The following is a 10067-nucleotide window of genomic DNA, read 5'->3' as shown; positions in this document are numbered from 1 at the left end:
CCTGTTCAGCCTCCACAAGAGAAGGCGGAGGGGGATCTAGTGGCCTGTTACAAACTAGTCAGGGGGGACCAGCAGGCATTGGGGGAGTCCCTGTTCCCCCGAGCACAGCCAGGAGTGACCAGGAACAACGGTCACAAGCTGGCAGAGGGTAGATTTAGGTTAGACATCAGGAGGCGCTATTTCACGGTCAGGGCGGCTAGGGTCTGGAACCAACTTCCAAGAGAAGTGGTGCAGGCTCCTACCCTGGGGGTTTTTAAGAAGAGGTTAGATGAAGACCTTGCCAGGGTTGTTTGACCCCAGTACTCTTTCCTGCCGTGGCAGGGGGTTGGACTAGATGATCTTTTCAGGTCCCTTCCGACCCTAGAAACTATGAAACTATGAAACTAATGGTCTTGCTGTTTCACCAATCAAGCTAGCTTTTATTCTGCATTTCTGCTGTCTGTCCCTGGTGCGGAAGCTCTTATTTGACAGTCCTGCAGATTATTTGTAAAATTAACTTGTATTTGTTGTTGCTTCAATACAGTGCCAGGCCCCTGGCATGTTAGTAAAGCTTCTAGTTTCTCTTTAACTAGAGAAAAATATGTGCTGTTTCATATGTGATGATGCACCTCATGATCTGCTCCCCCCTTTTCAAAATTCTGGGTCTGTCCATGTACGCATCCTTAGTAACAATATGGTGGTAGGTGTGTGGTTTAGGTATAACCACGGTACAGATCTGAGATAAGACTAGACATAAGTCATTTTCCTTCCCCACTCTCAACCACGGCAGATAATCCTGATTTCAACCCAGGATTTAAAGACTGGGAGAGCCATGGGATACATATACATGGGCTAGCTACTCCCTAAGGAAACTTTTCTGACTCAATTTGAAATCCAAGCAAGCTGTAACTATTTCACATTCCAGTACCAAGACCTCTGATGAGGCCTGATGTTTCTCAATGGTCTAAAAAACTTGTTTTATCCATATGAAGAGCTCAAAACCATGATTCTCAATCAGGGTGCTGGGGCACCCTAGGGTGTCACCAGATCATCTGAAAGGTGCTGGGAGGTGCGAGGAGATGCGAGATGAATTCGGAGATAGGCAGACAAGGGTCTTTGGGTAAATCCGATATCTTTTATTAGACCAACTAAAATAGTTGGAAAACTTTTCTTTGCAAGTTTTTGGGTACAAAGCAGATAAACTGAGCAGATAAGCACAGGCTCAAACTTGCCCCTGTCTGGACAGTCCCCCACTCCCACTGCCGGATCCCTCTGCAAGGAGGTAAGCACAGTAATCTAGACATTAGTTGTTGAAATGGGGTGCCACCCCACATGCAGAAGTCATAGAGGGGGCCCTGAGTCCAGAAAAGTTGAGGAACACTGGCTTAAAGAGAAGCAATGGCTGCTTCTGGCTGATTAGAGCAGTGGTCTCCAAACATCTTTGATCACGCACCACTATCAGTAAAAAATTTTTGAGCACGCACCCTCAATATATGTATATTTATTTATTTATAAATTATATACATGTACTACTGCACTAATCTATTATGTACAATATATATAGATTAAAAACAAATATAAGTAGTTCTAATATTTTCTTCCCGCACCCCAATGGATCGTCTTGTGCACCCCACTTTGGAGACCACTGGATTAGAGAAACAAGGAAAGAACAATTTATGACCAGATTATATCAGAGAGAGAGAGAGAGAGACTTGGCTGTGTTCATATGAAGCCAGGCAGAAGCCAGGGTAGAGTTGCACCTTGTAGACTAAGTCAGAGCTATATAGCACAAGTTTTGGTAGCCCAAGCTCGCTTTATCAGAAGTATTTTCACAGTTCAGGCACACAAGACTTTAGGCTATACATCTCTGATTTAGTTCATCTATAAAGTGCAAATCTACCCTACCTTCTTCCAAGCTGGATCAATCATTGCAGACAAATCTCCTAACAAGAGAAATGCCTGGGCATTGCAGGGTAGGAGAAGCATTTAGATGGACAAAGGAAAAGAGGACCAGCTCCTCCAGTTGCATGAAACTTTTTAGAAAGGTTCTTTCAATGTGTGATGGTACATCAAATTTCCTAATGAGAAAGCCATTTCCTAACAAGTGGCTTCCCCAGTGAAGCCACTGAGGAGCTGTGCTGCTATTAGGCATCGATGGTGGACACGGCCAGTCATTATTGTAAGCGCATCTTACAAGCTGTTGGGTTTTTATTCCCAAAATGACCATGTGGTCATCTTCCTGGGACCTCCTATGTTTTTGTGTTCCTTGCTGGAAGAGTCACTCAAGGAAATAACTCATGAACCTCTCATTGGTGACTGGAGCACAGAGAGCCAGTCAGTGAGAAAGAAAATCCATCAAAAATGAGAGGAATGGAAAGTGGTTGTTACGGAAAAAATGAGTCAATCCCATACGCAGCCAAACAGAGAGAGGACAATCAGATACTTAGGTCTTTGCTTTCCATTTATTCCGTATTCACATAAGGCAAATTGTCCTAGGGAAAAAAAAAATCACCCCATGGCTCCAGTTTCTTAATATTAACACGTGGTAAACACACACTGGAGGTGGTGAACATGACCACAGTCTGTCACATCTCTCAGTGTAATCAAATCAAAAGAAACGACACATCCTTGACAGTGTAAAGAGGCTCCTGTTGCAATGTGGCAACCCCTTGCCCTTGGAAAGGTGCTGTGGGTCTGCTACCGCGTGGCATTTCCCTAGATCAGAACAAAAGCTCATGGTCGCAGTGATGATGGTTTTGCTCCCAATATTTACATGGCAGCAATTTGCAAACCCGTTAGTTTTCCAAACTAAACAGTTATAAAAAAGCCTGGAGTTGAAGTGAAATCAATCATATACATATGGGTACAGAACTGCCTGGCTATGCCTTTGCATACAGTGTTTTATATAGTCTCTCTCTCTCTCTCTCTATATATATAGTCTCTAGTGGGTTATGGAATAGAGAAAGTTCCCACACAATTTACTGATTCGTTTGATGCGCCTGGCTGGGGGAGTATTTGGTTGATTGTACAATTTCACAATGATTGCACACTTAATTCATACAACACAATTTTATTTTAAAACTCCTTGCTACACATATAACACTGCTTAGCTTTAAGAAAAACCACAAACATTAAAAACACAATAACTACATATATTAGAAACAATGCTCCAAAAGCACTTCCTTCCCAAACGACGCTATAAGAATCAGTATTACAAAAACAACTACAATTACAAGTAAAGGTTAAATTGGAATCGCTACTATTATTTCTCATGATATACTTACAATCCTAGAATTCCTAGAAACCAAATCCCCAAGGATACTTTCATTCCTCAGTTATGGCTTTAGGGTTGGTCTCAGCAGTGATAGGAACAAGTCCCCTTCCTTCGGTCCCACTCAGGCTCTCTGCGGCTTCAGCGAGCTCTTGTTGACGGAGAGGGTGGTTCGGGTGATCAGTCTGATCCAGCCTACACTTGCGATTCTTCCTTCGGTGTTCTGCAAGTGAGGTTACCTCCAAATTGGGACTCTAGGTTACAGTTTTTATTGGGTGAGTTGCCATCTTGGGTGCCTCCTACCCAAACCTGTCACTACTCCCAAATTTGGGCTCGGATCTTTTACCCAACAGATTCCTTTCCTGGGTCTTCTTTGGGAAATCTTCCACATCACCGCTGTGACCTCTTGCCAACCCCTCCCCAAAAGTCCCTAGGTTTCGACATCTCAGAGTGTTTGCCCAAGGGTCACTTTTAGGTTAACTTGGTTAAAGGCCTCTAGAGATCATATTCAAAACCCAAGACATTCAGCACGTTCACTGCAAGGCCTCTAAAGATAAAATTCAGAATCAAGACATTTATCATGTAGGCAGAAACAAGCAATGACCCTAGATAAAAAAAATGAACTTTGCCTTTTTTCCTAAACTGGCTAATGGGTATTTATTACAAGCATTCAAACTATTGCATTCAATATGACGTATTGAATGCATATTTTATATATATATATATATATATATATAAAACCATTGTTATATATAGCAAGTGTTATATATAGCTGGTGTTATCCCAGGTGTCATGTGGCTGCTCTGAGTATTCCTCTGCATACAATGGATACCTATCTAGCTATCTATAGATATATATAGATATGCAGATAGAGAATCATTGGTGTATATAAATGTGTGTGTGTGCGCGCGCGCGCGCGCACACACACACACACACACACACACACACACACACACACACACACACACACACACACACACACACACACACACACTCGGACCCCAAGTTATGTGGGGGATATGTTCCTGAAAAACACTGTGTAAAGTGAAACCATGTAACTCGAGGCATTAAGTCAATGGAAAATGGGATAGGGACCTTGGACCAAGATTTGATAACATTATTTCAGCAAATGGCTTGGCGTCACTACTCTCTCCTTCACTCCCAGCTACATGCTCATACAGACAAAGCATTAGCCCTAATTGCCGCACTGTCGACAACTGCTCCTGTTGTATTGGTCATTTCATTGACCCAAAGATTAAGGAGTTTCTCAACCTTATCTAAATGAGGAATGCTAGTCACCAACGACACTCTCGAACTCACAGGGGTTGCCGTTTTCACACAGTCTCTAATTTTTTGCTCACTTTTTTTAATGGTACACACAGTCAATTCACTTAAACTGTATTGGCAAGCAATCTACACAGCACTATTGCCTTCTCTTAATTCATCAAGGATTTCTATTTTCTTACATGCTGTCTTGGGCACAACATCAAAGGCTTTCTTTGACACCATTTTCACAAATATTCAGGGGTAACATAACCAAAAATGATGGACAATCTGGGAGGAGATGACAAGTGATGCTGATGCTATGTAAGCAGACTCCAAACTAACAACCGCTTTACCGCAAACAGCGTAAATGTGAAGCAGGGTATCACATGAGTTGAAACATGGTCACGTTATATAAAGCGTGTATACGTGAATCAGTGTAACTCAAAACCGTGTAACTGGGTGTCCGACAGTACATATATACACACACCAAAGTGCGTGCGTGTGACCACTGTATGCAGAGGCATGGCTGGGCAAGTCCATACACAGGGCAGCTACACGACATTCAGACTATCCTGGCCAACACTGTCAAATGTTACCTCTGGACCTGATGAGAAACTCCATTTTGCCAGGGCCTGCCAGGAGACACCTCAAAGGGGCTGAGCCTTCACAAGCTCCTGAAAAGCCGGGCCCCAAAACAGTGCTTTTGGTTGGGCATACAAATGACTGTAGCTGTTAGCATGCATACACCACCCCCCCACCGTATAAATACATATATACATGCTAATGGCCACAATCATTTTGCATACGGTCCTTGGGCCAGTGCTGTTCAACATCTTCAGCAGTGATTTGGACAAGGGTGTAGTGAGTGAGCATACTGTCCAAATTTGTGGGTGACACCAAATTATGGGGCAAAGCAGACACACTGGAGGGCAGGGAGCAGATTCAGGAGGATTTGGACAAGCTGGAGAAATGGGCAGAAAACAGGATGCAGTTTAAGAAGGACAAGTGCAAAGTGCTGCACCTAGGGAGAAGGAATCACCAACACACACACACAGACTGGGAGGTGACTTTCTAAGCAGCACAGCAGCAGAAAGGAAGCTCGGAGTCGCAGTCGACTCCAGGATGAACATGAACCATCGGTGTGATGAAGTGACCAGTAAAACTAACTGCACTCCATCATCCATTAGCAGATGCATCACAAACAGATCTAGGGAGGTGATCCTCCCCCTCCATGCGGCACTGGTCAGGCCGCAGCTGGAGTACTGCGTCCAGTTCTGGGCACCGCACTTCTGGAGGGATGTGGACAACATGGAGAGGGTCCAGAGGAGGCCACTCGCATGGTCAGGGGCTTACAGGATAGGTCTTACGAGGAGAGGTTGAGGGACCTGGATGTCTTCAGCCTCCATAAGAGAAGGCTGAGAGGGGATTTGATGGCCATCTACAAATTCATCGGGGGGGGCAGCAAGGACTAGGAGATACTCCGTCTACCAGAGCACCCCTTGGAGTAACTAGATACAATGGCCACAGACTGACAGAGCAGATTTAGACTGGACATCAGGAAGATCTTCACAGTAAGGGCAACCAGAATCTGGACTGGGCTCCCAGGAGGTGGTGCTCTCCCCTACCTCGCGGGTCTTTGAGAGGCGGCTGGATGTGGCTCATCTGACCCCAGCGCTCTGTGCTGCCCAGGGCAGGGGGTCGGACTCGATGATCTACTGAGGTCCCTTCTGACCCTGAAAATCTATAAAATCTATACATATCTAACTTTGTATAAGTATCGTATTCATATATGTACATGTATGTATCTTAGTCTCTAAAGGTGCACATCCACCCTGCCTCGCAGCTGCTGGTGCCACTGCTGCAGCCCCTGCCGACAGCCTCCCCTCTGCTTGGTTGGCAGGAATAAACTTGCCTGTGTCGGCTCTGTCTGTGCAGGGAAGGGGTCACAGGTTGAGCACATCTGTTCTAAGGCCTTGCGTGTGTCCTGCCAAAATCCCTGCCTATGCTGCCAAGCCAGGAAGAGGTTAAGCATTTTCTTCTTCTGAGTCTGGCAGCTTCTCCTCCTGGATGCATCCGGATCCCTTGCTCCAGAGGTTTCCAGCAACCCGAAACCATGACTCAACTTCGTCCTCCTCCCCGCGGAGCAGGCTGTGCAGAGCTCTGCCTCGGAGAGGCAGCTCTGGCCAGGCCCTGCCTACAGCGAGAACAAAGCAGCGCTCGCTCCCGCCCGCCCGGAGATGCCAGGGTTACGTGGGGCACTGTGGGAGACAACGGCGAAGCCCGGCCTGGCTTGGCGAGAGCGGAGTTATTTCTGAGTGGGAGGGTGTCTACAAAGCCACGTATTCTTGTCCAGAGCAACATCACCGGAGAGAAAGGAAGAAAGGAATCGTTCAGTCGCTCCGCCTGGAGGACAGAGCGGCTCTCTGGCGAGACTCACGTCCTCTAGATCCCAAGGGGAAACGCCAGGCCTGGGGCCCTGATTCAGCAGAACAAACTTATTCAGAAAAAGTGCCCACGTTGGCATTCAGGCTCAGCCGGGCTCACAGGCCCGCCCTGGCCGTCAGCGCACACTGAAGCGTGTCAGTATGAGGGCTGCAGAGAGTACATGGCGTCCCCTGCTCTACCAGGACAGCCAGTGTTTGGGAGCCCTGCTTCTCCCCCGTGCGTCAAAGAGGGAGCCTGAAGCGTGTCCTTGACCAGCACTGAAGTTTTAGCAGGTCCATGGCATTAGCCCAGCTTGCAGAAACAATTGAGGCGTCTTCGACATGGCGTTATAGCTTGGAGAGACAAATGTGGCACAGACTCCAACGTGGGGATGCATTGATAGCAGAAGTGGGACTTACAAATCAGCCCATGGGATGAGGGAGGAGGGTTGATCTTTACAGGCCTTTTCCCTTCTCCTCCACATTTCGCACAGATGCAGCTTTATTAGAGGGACAGCAATTATTAAGCAGGTCCTAGCACTTAAGCTACCATGTCCGCTGGAGCCACGATGGGGCACGTGGAGGCAGCCTGATGGATCCAGACCAGCCTCCCCTCCCCCAATGCCATTCCTTCCTTGTGATCAGGTTTCTAGGGAGGGGATGTCCTGGAGCAGAGGCCTATGGGGACTCCTTGCTAATGCCCTGCAGGATGGGTGGTAGCTGCTGTTCAATACGTAGCAGCCCCACCTAGAAGTGCTGGGCTGAGACTTAGATCCAGCTCTGCCAGTCATCCTGCATGACCTTGGGCACATCATTTATCTCCATGCCTCAGCTCTGCCTGCCTGCAGAAGGGCTATTCCTCCTCCTCTCTCCCGCTTCTGCAAGTCTGTGAGTTCTCCAGGGCAGGGACTGTCCCTGACTGCGCGTAGGTGTGCACAGAACAAAGAAACCACAATCTCCGCTGGGGCCTTTGCCCGCCCCCGTAATACTCCTCTTACTAACACGACACAAAGCGAGGCAGCTCCTGCCAGCGCCTGCGAGGCTGGTCTCTGGTTCCCTGCTGGAGGTTTCTTCTTCCGTGGGCCCCAGAGCCCAAAGAAGGGGTGGATTTTGATGGCCCTGAGCACAACAAGTTTGAAAAAGCGGGGTGCACATGGTGAGATGCATCATCACATGTCAAACAACACCCATTTTTCTCCAGTTAAGAAGAAACTAGAAGCTTTATTAATAAGCCAGGGGCCTGGGGCTGTGTTATTCAGTTTAAGACTGAAGAAAAACAAATATAAATTTCATTGGAAGGAGTTAAAAACAATCTGCAGGGCTGTGAAATAAGAGCTTTCCCAGACAGCAGAACAAAGGGGGGCTTGATTGGAGGAACATCCAGATCATTGCACAGAAGAGAGCCTCATTAACACCTGCAGAATGAAGAGTGGAGAAGGGATCCGGTAGATCACAATGAGCCTTAAAGTTAATTGCCTCTTTCAGTGCTGCCTGACTAGAAATGCTACTGTCACTGCCAGGTTTTAAACTTTGGGTGCAGCAAGGATGAAAGAAAGCTGCAAGTGCACCAGTGCACCCCCCTGGATCCACCCCTGGCCCTGGTGGGGGGAGGAAGCTCCACTTCTGTCCCAGAGCCAGGCAAGCAAGGGAAAGAGCATCTCACCTGGACTTCCCCCTCCATCACTGTCACCGGAGACCTGGTGGCACCGGCCGTGCTCAGCGATGGAGGCTCGGCAGTGTTCGGTCCTGAGACGGTCCTGCCCGCTCCCCCTGCAGCCTTGGAGCTCTGGAGGAGTCAAGCCAAGTCAAGGGAGATGCGTGTTCCCTGCTGAATGTCTCTGGCTGCCAAGTCCCTGGGGTAATCCTCTGGGGATTAGAGATGCCTGGGGCCATTACCTCTCTGTTTGCATGTAAACCGCAGCCCAGCTAAATCCCATGGGGAAAGAACGCTGTGTTTATTTTGCAGGTGTCTGAGGCCTGCCAGGTCCTTGTCAGCGGTCTCCTTCCTCACCAGCATCCAGCCGGTTCTTTGGAAACCAGCAGGAATTGATCTGGAAAGCCACGGGCTCTTCCACACGGGGTTCAGGCAGGGAACTGGTTCTTGCACCCAAGGAACAACATCTGTGTTGCACTGCCAGCATCTTGGCTATTCTCAGACCAAAAGGAGAGAGGAATCACAGACTCAAGGGGCGCTAGTAACTCAATCACATCAGGTGCCGTTTGCTCAGCACCAGCCCCAGGCACCACCCACATCCCACTCGAGTTGAAGCTGCGGCTTAGGAATAGGGCAACTATATTCCCCATCCCCAACTAGTTGTGTTGTCACCAGGACAAAAGCAGTCCAGCAGGACATTGGGGATAAACATTTAAAGCAGGAACATCCCACTGAAAACCAGGACCAGTGATCACCCTGCCACAGGGGCCACGGACCAGTGCTGGAGAATGCCTCAGTTAAGCCAAGCCCAGAGGCACAAAACCAGCCCTCCAGGCTCATACTTGTTCCTCAAACAAGATCATTAGCATGCCCCCCCAACCCCAGTGGTTCAGACGTGCGTCACTAGTTACAAACCCAGGCTGTCGGCAATGATGGAGCGTGTCTCATCTTACAATTGCAGCTCCAGCAGGGACAAAGGGTAGCTGAAGTCGTCTTTCTCTTTGCTTATTGGCACAGTGTCACGGTCCAAGCCAAAGTGCTGGCTGGCTGTGCATGTCTCTGGATGGGTCGATGCAGGTGTCCAGGAAACAACTTCTTGCACTGGGTGCAGATTCCTGACACGGGAGAAAGAAATTTGCGTAGACTCAAGTGACTCATGAATGACATTAAAATGCAGTCGTGAATCAAGACAACATGATAGAGATTAGGTTGGTACAGATAGCATCTTCCCTGCACCTTGCCTTCACTTTTGTAACCCTTTTTGCTTATCCAAGTGACATCTTTCACCCACGTATTTATAATGCTTTGGCTGTTGCATCCAACACAGTGCCCAGGAATGACTTTTGCATGACATACATCAGATGACATAGGGACACCCAGCAGAGTTACACAGGATGTGACACGTGTTGCATACAATAGTTTCATAGTTTCACAGATTTAGGGTCGGAAGGGACCTAGTAGATCTTCTAGCCCA

At 47.8% G+C, this 10067-nt stretch overlaps 1 long non-coding RNA gene across 1 annotated transcript in view; it reads left to right on the top strand.

Moving 5' to 3' along the window:
• Positions 1-3497, top strand: part of LOC109291136 — an 11832-nt gene extending 8335 nt beyond the window's left edge. Inside the window, exon 3 of the long non-coding RNA XR_002095755.1 lies at positions 3400-3497. This is a non-coding gene — a long non-coding RNA (uncharacterized LOC109291136). The remainder of the gene's footprint in view (positions 1-3399) is intronic.
• The last annotated feature ends 6570 nt before the right edge of the window (positions 3498-10067 follow it).

The sequence above is a fragment of the Gavialis gangeticus genome, unplaced genomic scaffold (assembly GCF_001723915.1).
Source record: "Gavialis gangeticus isolate Ggan-Ray unplaced genomic scaffold, GavGan_comp1, whole genome shotgun sequence".
NCBI lineage: Eukaryota > Metazoa > Chordata > Crocodylia > Gavialidae > Gavialis > Gavialis gangeticus.
This window is presented reverse-complemented; position numbering and strand designations above follow the sequence as displayed.